This window comes from Chenopodium quinoa, unplaced genomic scaffold, assembly GCF_001683475.1.
Source record: "Chenopodium quinoa cultivar QQ74 unplaced genomic scaffold, ASM168347v1, whole genome shotgun sequence".
Taxonomy (NCBI): Eukaryota; Viridiplantae; Streptophyta; class Magnoliopsida; order Caryophyllales; family Amaranthaceae; genus Chenopodium; species Chenopodium quinoa.
Genome location: NW_018742390.1, coordinates 1,183,721 through 1,196,530, shown reverse-complemented (window position 1 = coordinate 1,196,530; position 12,810 = coordinate 1,183,721). Strand labels below are relative to the sequence as shown.

Sequence of the window (12,810 nt, the reverse complement as noted above, 5' to 3'; positions counted from 1 at the left end):
TACACCCCTTAACGATCCAGGAGATCATCAACTCCAGTAGGTCTGGAACCATGACTGGTAGTTCGGGGATGAAGGTAAAAATCCAACCTAAAAGAGATTGAACCTGCCCTAATAATAGGCCTCTACTTTATTCTGATCGTATTCATGTGCGCTTTCTGACTAACATGCAATCAATAGGTTAACCCTAAACCTGTTTAATCTATTTTGGTTGAATATTAATGCACAAATAAAACTATTATTGGCGATCACTTGAATTATGATCATAATTAACCCTAAACAAGATTATTAATTATCTTATTAAGCGTGATTACAAGTACCAAATTCCCTTTAAACATGCATAAAAGGCGTGATCAAGCAATAACAATAATATATATCAAGCAACATAATAATAATTATATGATAACAATAATAATCATAATCATAATTATAATCATAATAATAATAATCAATAATCATGTTAAAGCATAATAGCAAGATCCTAGGCATGATACTAACAAGATTAATAACAAACCCTAGCATGTCACTAAACAATAAAAATCAAAGCTTTAACCCTAACATGATACTAACATGAATATTAGGAAGAAAATAGGAAGCATCACAAGAAACACAATTGTCATATTTGATATTATAAATTTTTAGTTGTTACCCTAAACATGATACTAGAAAGATCAAAACACCCTAACATGACGCTAGGAATCAAAATAACAACCTAGACATGATTTCTATATCATAATATCAATAAATCAATTAAAGCACTTACTTGGATGTCTCATACCTCTTTCTAATAACAAAATACACACGTTAGTAAATTCAAGGAAAATAAAAAATCAAACAATTAAATTAAATAATTGAAATAGAGATTTGGGACCAAACCCTCAGAAATTAAAACCTTTCACGTCTAGGGCGAAGGCAACTTCGAGTTATGCTAGGTGTGTCTAATGCTAATGTATGAGGAATTGTGTTTGTAAAAGAGTTGGTTTAGAAAAGAGAGAGAGAGAGAGTAAGCTTTAGCTTAGAGAGAGAAGAGAATTAGAGTGAATAAGAATTGATGGAAATTGATGATTATTGAGAATTGATGATTGTAAACAGAATTTTAAGAGGCTATTGATAGGGAAAATCAGTCGGGTGGATAAAAAAAACAAATTATAGTTTCAACAAGAATAAAATTCGATTAGCGCCAGACGCTGGACATTAGTGCCAGGCGCGGAAGGTTAGCGCCAAGAGCTAATGCTTGTCGTCAGGCGTTAATAATCAATTTCACGCATTTTTGTTTTTATTATATCTTTTGATCCGGAAGTCTAAATAAAAAATATAATATGTCGTTGGTAAGCTATGGAAGTCTAATTTCCAACCCAATTAGAATCATATTAAAATATATTGTAGATAAAAAGATATGGCCGAAATAGTGGAAGGGTGTCAGTTTTGGATAGCGTTTTGTATCTCACTCATATCATTTTCGTTTTAGCTCGGATTTAATATTATAATATATCATTGGAAAGATTATTTCATGATCTATCCAACCATATAAATTTTGGATAAAGATTATGAGGCACGAAAATAAAATCTGAATATATTCCACTTCGTACAAAACAAGGATTCTAAAAAGGAGTAGTTTTATTCAATTTCAAACTCTTTGAAACATAATTATCAATCCTAACTCCATTAGGATTTAAGAGAAACTTCTAGAATATTCTATAAGACTATAATCAATCCTAATAGCTTTAGGAATGATAATTATTAATAGGCCCTCCTCTAGATCATTGGGCCGCATATAAAAACAAAATCGGGCCTAGTTTAGTATTTTGGCCATAACTTCCTCATTATTCATCGGAATTGGGCTTATAATATATCGTTAGAAAGGTCTTTTCAAGCCCCATTGCTACACCATTATTGGACCCTTATCATGGACCAAAATAAACTGGAATATATGTTTCATAAATAAGGTAAGAAAAGAAATATTTTCAAAAACAGAAAGAAAAGATATTTTATTAAAAACATCCTTATCACTAGAATTTTCACACTTTCCCTTTGTTCGATAACCAAATGACATGGATGGTATTCATCACTGGGTTTGGTTTTTTGGAGACACATTTGGGTGTCTACAAAACACGATACCTAAAACTATATTAGTTGATTTTATTTTCAAACATTAATTCACGTAGGATTTACATTGCAAAGTTAGTTGTTATTCTTATTTAATAAAATACGTGGAAGAACAATAAACAAGATTCACCTTGGCTTAGGTGATCAACCAACAATTATTTAATTCAATTCTAGTCTTTATTTAACGCAAGATACTATGTGGAATTGATTAATTAATTAATTTAAACGTGATCAAACAACACTAATTAATTAATTAATTAAAGTCCTTTTAAACAAGAAAATAAAGGTGAATTAACTAAGTGCTCGGGAATTTACCACTTCTCTTTGCTAGATCTCCGTTTAGAACACTTATGGACACCTTCTTGTTAGGGAACCTCCACTGTCATAACAAAGTATCGAAAGGGTGAGTGTTTAGGATAAGAGGGCTAGGTTGCACAAGTTCACAAGTTATTTCGCCGGAGTTTTAGGTTAATTTCTGTCTCTTGAAGCCTCGGTTAAAGCTCGTATTCATAGAGAATGATTAGGTTTAGGGTTTCGAGCAATCTGCCGTAGCAGGTGTCACGCGCAACAGATGAAGTTGCACACGGCAACCCAGCGCAAGTTTTAGAGTTGCGCTGTTATGTGCAGCGCAACTATTAGTCTTGCGCGTGGCTTTATGGTAAGATTCGATTTTATATTTTCCTTATAATTTCCGAATAATTACAAATCTTCCGCATCGCAACTCTGGAAGTTGCGCTGGGTGTCGCGCGCAACTTAAATTTTTGCGCGCAGTACCCAGCGCGACTTTGTGAGTTGCACGCGGCTTTTTCTGCGGTAGCATTAAGTTTTAACCTAGGCGCTCCTAATTACGTCATTTTTAGGGTTTAAGCACGGGCTCAAGCCTAACTATGATCGGGTTTAGTTAATTGGACCTCTATTTTGGCTTTTTTCTTTAATTTGGGCTAGTCTTTTATGTTTTGTTGCTTAACCAGTTATCCATAAGTATTCTTCACTTTGATCCAACATGAAAATGGCTTTATTTAACGTCATTGTACTTCTTGTCGAGATAGGAGGCCAAAAGAAGATGTCTGCAGTTAGCCCCCACTTTGATCGAGTCTAGAATAGACGATGATCAAAGTATTCAAGGAAATAAATCCGAGACTCATTCTGCAAAGTTCTCTAAGGATAGAGAATATTTCAGTAATGTTTAAGGATGTCGAAACAATCATTGGTTCCCTAAGTGTTTAAAACAAGTAGCTATTAAGGCTAGAAAAAATCCTTCCTAGTCTTAAAGCGCTAAAGAATATAGATAGATCCTTTGCGATTGTAGAACGCTCTTACAAGTAAAAGTATTCTGGGTAATGTCAGGTCATGAGAAGAGATCGGTTTTAAAAGAATAAAAGGGGAGGATTTCCTCTCAATCGTGTCATCGTTGGTCTAAAGTCCCTCGATATGTCATTGAAACTTTATCCTGAATTTAACAAAGTAAAAGATGAAAAAGGGGTTTTCGGTATTCGAGCCGAAATGGTCCTGTATTCGAGCCGGACGTCCACAAGATAGAAATACATGTCTCAGGCCTGGAGGCATATATCCAAATTCAGTGAGAGGGAAGAAAGTCAGCAACTCTCTCATCAGTTTTGTCCACAAGATGAGTACACGTGTCTCGGGACTAGGGGCACGTGACTACAAAGGCGTGACATCGTCTGGTCGCTTCTTTATACAGGGGATGGATTCAACACCCTAACTGTCCGGTAAGTTAGTAAGCGCACTAACTACCGTATTTGCTCCCATTCAAGAAGTGCCTGTTCCTGAAGGTTCAGCGCGCCTGTCGACTCGTTAAGCTAACGCCTATAGTAATTCTCAACCTATTAGTTCTGAGAGGTATATATTGCAAAGCTTTGGCTGAGTGAAGTTTTACACATCACCTACGCCGTACAATTTTGCGCCGTACGGTACGCCATTTGTATTTTTACGCTGCATGAAAATGCCTTCCTTTTTGTTTCGGATGTGAAAAAAGAAGAAAACCTGGACATTTGTAACGTCAGTACAGTAAAATGACAAACCTGTCTATGGGTGCTCTTACGTAAAGTACCACCACGGAACGTCTTAAGGCACTCTTACAAAAAACATTCAAAACGTTGCTTGGGGAAGGCAAAGCACGGTGTGCATGCAATATGATGCAAAAAAAAACAAAAAAGAAAATAAACTACAATATGAAAAGCAATTTGAAAGACTTTGAGACTTTTCACGCCATTACGTCTAATAACGAGCAAAAACCGTTGAAAAATGATCAAACGGATCAAAAACAAGATTCCGGTCATTTTAGTGACCTGTATCCGCGCGCAACTCAGTAGGTCGCGCTGCCAGGCGCGCGCATCTGTCTTAGTTGCGCTGATATGTCACGCGCAACTGGTTTAGTTGCGTGCGACACTTTGTTCAGCAAAAAGAAAATCGCAAAACGCAATTTTTTCATTTCGCCTTCTCTCTCCTTCCTTTAAGATTTTCGCTTCTTTCTCTCTTTAAAGAGCTCAAATTTTCTTGTTTTTTGAAGCAAAAGGAAGTAGATCTCGTCCCTTATTCATATTTGCTATAATTCGTTCATTCTTAACTGAATTTGGGCGGTTTCGAACCGTTAAACCCCAAATTTTGAGTTTGGGGGGTTTTTGATTCGACTTGTTTTCATGAATTTGTTTGTTTGTTGTTGTGACATGTTTAACCAATATATTGCAACAAATTTCATGTAAAGTGACAAAGTATTGATCCTGTATGAGCATGCCAAGCATATATATATATATATATATATATATATATATATATATATATATATATATATATATATATATATATATATATTTGTTCTAATTTTGACTTTGTGCTTGAATTTTATTTCTCTTTTGTTTTGATCACATAGACTATAATTGTTAATTTTAATGTAAATTGAAGTGTTTAAAACAACATTTATTGATTAAAATTATAAATGAAAATTTGGACTTTTATAATAGCATGAATTTGCGACTCATGTTTTTTTTTTCATGCGTAAGTTTCAAAATTGGTTTTATCAATGATAAAAATAACCGACGGTTATTATTATTCACTTATAAAACTGTGATCTCAAGATTTGCACAAAACTAGTTAGTTTAGGGAATTCATGAAGAGAGCATCGAACTAGAGTAGTTTGGCTATACTTCGGGCTTTTGAGCCCCCATTTTTTATTATCGAATATTGTAGCCCCCAATGTTGGGTGACTTCGATGACTTGTTTGTTTTTTTAATAATTAGACCCTTTCATGTTGCTTGAAATGGGTCTAGAAATCATGTGTTTCGTCTTATTATGATAACAACTAGGATCTTGGAAACGATTAAACTAGTGTGTTTAAATTGTTTTTTTTTTACTATTCATAGTTTTAACAAAGAAATTTTCTAAGTCTAGTAATATTGGTCATTCATTTGAACAAGTAAGAGGAAAAATGAAATGTTGTTCAAATTTTTTCGTCTATTCTTGCTACTTTTGAATTCTTTCTTTTGAGTTCGATTTTTTTTTTCACTGTTTTGAAGCTCGAGAAAGTAGATGTTATCCACCTTGCGAAATTCCAATGTGTGCAACAATGGAGAATAATTTTAAATGAAGGCTCCTTAATTTAGAATTTAGGAGTCTTTTGTTTACATTCTAAATCATGAAATTGTTTGTCTTATGTTAATAATGTGTCTTGATACAATTTTCATGATGAATGATTGAGTACTAAACTTTTGTATGAGCAAGTATGTTTTATGCATCATGATTTTGTTTCTTTTACTCTATACTAGTCATACTCTCTAATCTCTAGAGTAAATTAAAGTATTGGAACAACAATTATGCACTAAGATTAGTTTTTGAAGTTGAACTTGAAAATGGCTTAACTATGTAACATGTTTAATGGCCAATTTTAGCTACAAACTTAGTTTTCAAAGGAACAACATGATTATTACATCATTGTGATACATTTTAAAATTGTAAGGCTCGAGATCTACCTAAACCCTTTGTAGTTAGGCGATTCTCGAAAGTATTTCATTTTGTTTTTATTCATTGATATTGGAGCCCTCATTTCTCGGGTTATGCTCATTCTTGCTATCTCACAAGTCTTGGAGCCCCCATTTTGGGGTAGTTCTAATGACTTGCTATCGTTTAGGCCATCCATATAATCATGATATTGGGAAAGACCTATTTTTTTGTATATATGTAACACCCCAATAATTCTCCCTTTTCCAAACCACTTACTTTAAATAAAAATAAAGGAGAACCATCGGCATGTTACCGCCACGTGTTAAAACGTTAAGGCTTTATCAAAGTATTGCAACGGAAATCCAACTTAAATCTTAAAATAATATAATTTAGAAAACCAATAAGTCAAAGCTTACAAATTGGAACTATAAAGGCACTTATTAAAACCAAACCAATATTCAAAATCCCAAAACATAATTAAAATAGTAAAACATAAATAAGTTCAACACAAAGAACGAATACTCTCAATCACACCAATCCCTTGACAAAGCGTATGTCAAATCCCCGAACTTCACATCATCAAGCTAACCTGTGCAATACTGCTGCCCAATAATACAAGTCTAATAATTGGATCATCACAGGGTTATTGAAAGGCGAAGGCCATGACCAAAAGAAAACACACAAAAGCACGCAATCAGCAAAGCTGAGCACATACAAGCTAATACGCACAAAACCTGACATGCTCAACTAATTAAAGTAAATAAACATACAACTTGAATTCATTAATCAAGACTCCACACTTAAACAATTCAATTGACTCAACATACTTTCTAACCAATTCTAAACACTCGACTCTTTATATTTAATTTAATTAATTTAGTTTGGAGTAAGCAATAGACGAGGTTGTCCAATCCATCAAATCATTTTGGACCCAAATGACCATTTAAAATAAAAGTTTAGCGCAATGCAAAGATGGGCGCGACTACATTCTCACAAAGTTAGTCTAGGATCCCATCTAACTTTCATTATAAAATAAAATGTAAATACCAAAAGAAAAGAGGACATGTTGATCAAACAAGCCTCGGAAAGCCACGGACTACCACCGTGTACCCCAACCCATAATTGTCAATACTCTAGAAGTGCACGCTTTCTAGAGTTTTATTACTCATCCATGTTTCACTTTACGTGATTACAATTTTAATTAATAGTCGACTCAATCAAATAGACCTTACATAAAAATCATACATCAATTTACTTTTAATCTTATTTAGGACAATGGTGATCACATCACAAATTGATCTTTAATTTCACTAAACTTCTAAATTATCCAAATTGTTGAACATAGTCAACCCACCTAGCCATTTCAGCTTAATCCACTTTTACTCAACATACTAACAAGTCATGCTTGATTAATAAATAAAATAAATAACAATCTTGTGGAATAATTAATAAATTCATTCCACTTAAACCATTCAATTCCAATCCTTTAATAATCCAAATGTGGTTAACAAACCAATCCAATAAAAATATGCTTGTATCAACATTCCATACAAATAATTAATCCAATATAATTCAACATGCTTGCATCCATAATTCCATACAAACATAATTCAATTCACCAAAACATGTCTCATAAATATAAGCACATACATAAATCAATGTATAACCAAACAATTTCCATCCAAGTGTTCTCTAATCATGAAACTAAGTTCTTTTCTTTGGTACCTAAACATGATACTACTTACAACGAAGTAGACATGTACGTACCTCGTATAAACAATCCTTTGTGAGACTTTTAATCAATTAAAAGTCTCCTAGGGTATAATCACCTCCTAGAAAACAACCAATAATCACAAATTAACACTTAAACAAATTTTCAACAATATAAATTTGATTAAAAGTCCTTAAAACTTCATTAAAAACATGTTTTTATGCTTAATTAATCATTAGAAATGCAATAGGAACAAAAGCCCCAATTTAATTGCTCATTAGAACCCTAAAATCCCAATTTTATTAAATTGAAACCCTAGGTTTATAATTCATAAAATCTGAAAATTTATACCATAAATATAATCTTAAATTTATAATCTTTATACCATAAAAATATAATTTGATACTAAAAATATAATCTTTATACTACAAAAATCAAAACATAAACAAAATTAATTATTTTAAGCAGTTTAAGAAAAACAAAGGCGAGAGAGGAAGGAGCAACCACGCATGGTGGCTGGGCTGGTGTTCGCCGGCGACGGCGGCAGGTGGTCCGGCCAGCAGGTGGCAGCAATGGTGGTGTGAGTGAGGATTTCCGCACGTGAAGGAGGAGGGAAGGGAAAGAAGAAAAAAAAAAGAAAAGAAAAGAAAAAGGAAAAAGAAAGGAAAAAAAATTAAAAGAAAAGAAAAATAAAGGGAAAATAAGAGAAATAAAATAAAGAAAAGAGATTTTACTAACCTTTTTGTGTGGGGAAAAATTTGGGGATGTATGGGGTATTTATAGGAGAGAGAGTGGTGTAGGGTAAGTAGTAAAATTGGGCCTCAAAATTAATGGGCCAATTAAATAAGTAAAGTGGGTTAGGTTTGTTTGTTGGACATAAATTATAGAAGGAAGGTATTTATAAAAATTTGTACCAAAATAATTTTCGACCCAAAATTAAAAATTGAAACTTTTGAAATTAAATTCCGGAAAAATACAAATAAATATTATAAATAATAAATAATTTCTCTTAATAATATATTTAAAAATATGGGGGATTACAATATATATGATACATTTTTATATATATCATTTTTTTTCATGTGTACATTAATGCGAAAAATTTTCGAGGGAGGGAAAGGGTTCCCGACTTACCCCCCTCGAAAAAATAAACAAACTCCAAAAAAGAAGACAAAAAGAAGGAAAAAGAAAAAAGAAAAATCAAAAGTAGGAAAATAATAAAAAAAAAATAAAAAGAAAAAGAAAAAGAAAGTAGGAAAACAACGGAAAAAAGAAAAATTAAAAGAAAACATGAAAATAAGAAAATAATAAAAGAAAATAAAAAGAAAACAAGAAAATAAGAAAATAATAAAAGAAAATAAAAGAAAAATAAAAAGTAGGCAAGAAAAGGGACACAAAGTGTTAGAAAGCAAGCGTATGCACTACTACAAAAACAAGAAATGAAACGCAACATATAGAACGGTTGGGTAGAAAAAGCGTTCTTTGCAACTACATAGAACGGTTACCTGTAGCAGGCGTTGTGTAAAGTAATAAATATGAAACAGTTAAGAACCTAACCGTTCTCTATACTTTATAACATTAAAAAATTATTTTATTTTATTAAACTAATAAAAGAATAAAACAATGTACTCAAACAAGTATATAACCGCAAAGTATTTTTCCAGTTAATTTTGAAAAGCCCGTCCACAAATAGTTTATCCCTCTTTTATTTTTTAAATTGGGCAATTACTTTGATACTTTAGCAAACCTAACCCACTTCTTTCTTATCCTACCCGCCTGCCGCCTCCTCTTTCATTTTCCTCAAGCTGTATTGCTCAACTTCCATATACATACTCCGTTTTCATTTGATTTTAGCAATAAAAAAATACAATTTCAATTTATTGGATATATCTAAAATTTGTATTGATTATTTATTCTCATCTAGTATCAATTTATATATCTATCAATTGAATTTGGTTAGCGTTCTACAATCTAATTATAGAAATTATTCATTTATACGATTATCTTCATGTATTTGTTAAGGATTTTATGGCTTTTTACGGTCGATATGATTAAATCTCGATGATTTATCCCGTCAGCGGTGATAGTGGTGTCGGCGTTGTCGGCAAAGCTCGGAAATTGCTGCCTCCGTCGTTACCTTTCCCGCCCTGGTTTTCCGTTGAAACAATTTTCGAGTTCTCCATTGAAGTGTTGTCGTGCTCTTAATTGACGGGCTTCTCTCCTCTAGTTTTTGTGAGTTTTCCTTTCCTTATCTTCATTTTTAAATCATCATATACAGTTTCGTGATGTTTTGTTGTTGAATTGGGTTTTCTGTTTAGATGTGTGGTATAAGAATTTATTGTTTGTTAGTAAAGTTGTGATTGCTAATTTTATTTAACCCTGCTTATAAAATATAGGCAGCTCACAGAACTTGGGTTTTAATCTCGGTCATCCAATGAAGAATGCAAATTTTGGTTGCTTAGCTTAAGAAAAATAATCTTCAAAGTTATATGAAAAAAGCAAGGAACAAAAATTCGGCGTTTGACATACGAAGTATAATTTTCCGAGGTTACTCAAGCGCAAGATTAGATTATGCCATGTCAATAATCAGGGCTTTTATCAAGGTTGAGCAAAAATTTTGTTAAGTATAATACAGTGTATATTACAAAGTAATGAAATTATTTTTCTGAGTTTAATTTCTTAGTTTGCATGTGCATTTTGTTTTCTTGGCTTTTGTTTTGCTTTTAATTGTATTACCATTTCGAGATACATCACAGCAAACATGTTAGATTGTTAGTAGCAATGAAAACATTATATTTTATTTAATACTTTTTTATTTATTGTTTAATTGAAACCTTTGAATTTGGTAGTGCTTTTAATATATGTACTCCATCTTATATAATTCGGGAGTATTTATACATAAGAAATGCATAATTTTTTTTTGCTGGATATTATATAAATACAAGCATATACAAGAAAAATACAGTTGGAAATACAAGAATATAGGAAGATGTATAAGCTAGCGATTTTGGCTTTTTTATTTTTTATTTTTTTAAAAAAAGGATTATAGAACTGTTGTCTTAGGTAACAATTCTATTTTGTGAGGATTATATAGAATGGTTAAGTACTCTAACCGTTCTCTTTTCCTTCATTATTTTCTAAATCCAAGAAGGGAAAAGAGAACGGTTATGACAAAGAACCGTACTATATTGTTTAACATATAGAACGCCTCTTCAAGGCGATCTATATACTTTACACATCGCTTAGCAGAAGAACGGTTCTAAGGCGTTCTATAAAGCCTATTCTAACCATTTTCTAAAGCCTTTTTTGTAGTAGTGATGATTCGTCTTATGATCTCGTGAAGATTTCGTCATTATATGAGCCAAAATACGGAAATTAACCATAATTACATGCCGCGTCATGGGAGTCGAGTGCATTTTCGTGAGTTGCGCGCGGCTGTCACGCGCATGTATTTTTGTCGCGCGCAACTCAGGAGTCGCGCGCAACTACTGTCAATGAACTTTCCTTTAAGCCGAATTTGCCACTCTTGGGTCTATTTAAACGTGGTTTTGTGTAGGCTTTTGATCATTTCGCATTCATTCACTTAGTAACATAAGAAATTAAAAAAGAATTAATCTCTCTATAATCTTATTCTCTCTCTCTTTTTTTTTTTGAACAATGGTGAAGACCTTTGAACAACGTTTGAAGCAATGGGTCACTTCCCTTTCAACTAAGGACAAACTAGCTTTCAAAATTTATCACTTGGACCCTTTATTGAATTATATGCAATTAGTGGTTAACTTTGATTTTCTTCATGTCGCAGTCAACCATTGAGACTCTAACTACCATCTTTTCTTATTTAGAGGGGATGAAATTGTCCCCCTTCCTGGTGAGTTCGAGTTCTTGCTAGGTTTCCCTACAAACACTCTCCCTGTGACTTATTCGCCTACATTGTCGGATCCCAAACCTATATTTTAAAGATTTTTTGGTTTGTCCGATAATGATATGATCAACATAGGAACTGAAGAAGGCGTGAATTTAATTCAATTTATTGAACACTTCGTCGCCTCTCGTGACAACATGACTAAACAACGCTTTAAAATTCGTGCTTTATGTTTGACAGGGTAAAGTCGTATCCCCTAATAAAAAATAATTACCTATGTCCTCTAACTAAAGTAGATAGGGAAGTAGGGTCGAACTACACAGGGAAACAGGTCTTTCTATTCCTAATTAATTATTATAGTCTAAATTATCTGAATAACCAATATTTTTATGAATAAAATCTAAACTACGGAGAATAAGGTCGAAAGGAATAAAGTAGGGAGAAAATCAAATATTAAAAGGCCTAGGGCTTAGGTTCACTAATAAACAATATTGCAGGGCAAATCATAATAAGCAATCATCAAGCATTAGTTAATCAGATTATAAAGGGATTTCGCTATGTATTATAATCACAGAGTTAATTTACCGGTATTAAATCTCATCTGTCGAATCTCGACTTAACCATTTATAAATTAATCCGCCTATTGAAATAAGCCTAAACATCAATTCTCATCTGTCGACTCTCGAATTAATATTATTAAACTCATACAATTAAATCTGGCCAAACCTAATTGCATAGCATTAAATCAATCAATAGGAAATCAACCAAGCATTGATAATTGACAATCACAAAATTACCCCTTCATATCATTTATTAGATCCCCATAAACCCTAGAAATAAAACTACTCACACGTCATCATAACTAAACTAATCAAATAAATAAATAAAATCATAATCAAAGAAGTAAGTAAAATAACTGAAATTAAAAGAGAAGAAATTGTTACCAAAAAGAAATCTAGAATTAATGGAAATAATTAAGAACAAAAGTTGAGAGAGAATTTAAGAGAGAGAAATATTCTAAGTAGAGAGAGAAATTCTAAGAAAGAAGGTGATCAAAATTCCGTACAAATCTCGTACTTAACGTTTTCTAAAACAAAAAGAAAAATTAAACTAATCAGGCTCCATAAAAACACGCGCCCGATCGGGCGAAGGGCTGCTCGACCGGGCCCGCCTTTTT

The 12,810-nt window shown here is 32.7% G+C and overlaps 1 long non-coding RNA gene across 1 annotated transcript; it reads left to right on the top strand.

Moving 5' to 3' along the window:
* The first annotated feature begins 9,089 nt into the window (after positions 1–9,089).
* Positions 9,090–10,453, top strand: LOC110699411. Its single transcript, XR_002506892.1, has 2 exons — positions 9,090–10,003; positions 10,168–10,453. It is a non-coding gene; the product is annotated as an uncharacterized LOC110699411 (long non-coding RNA).
* Positions 10,454–12,810: the final 2,357 nt, after the last annotated feature.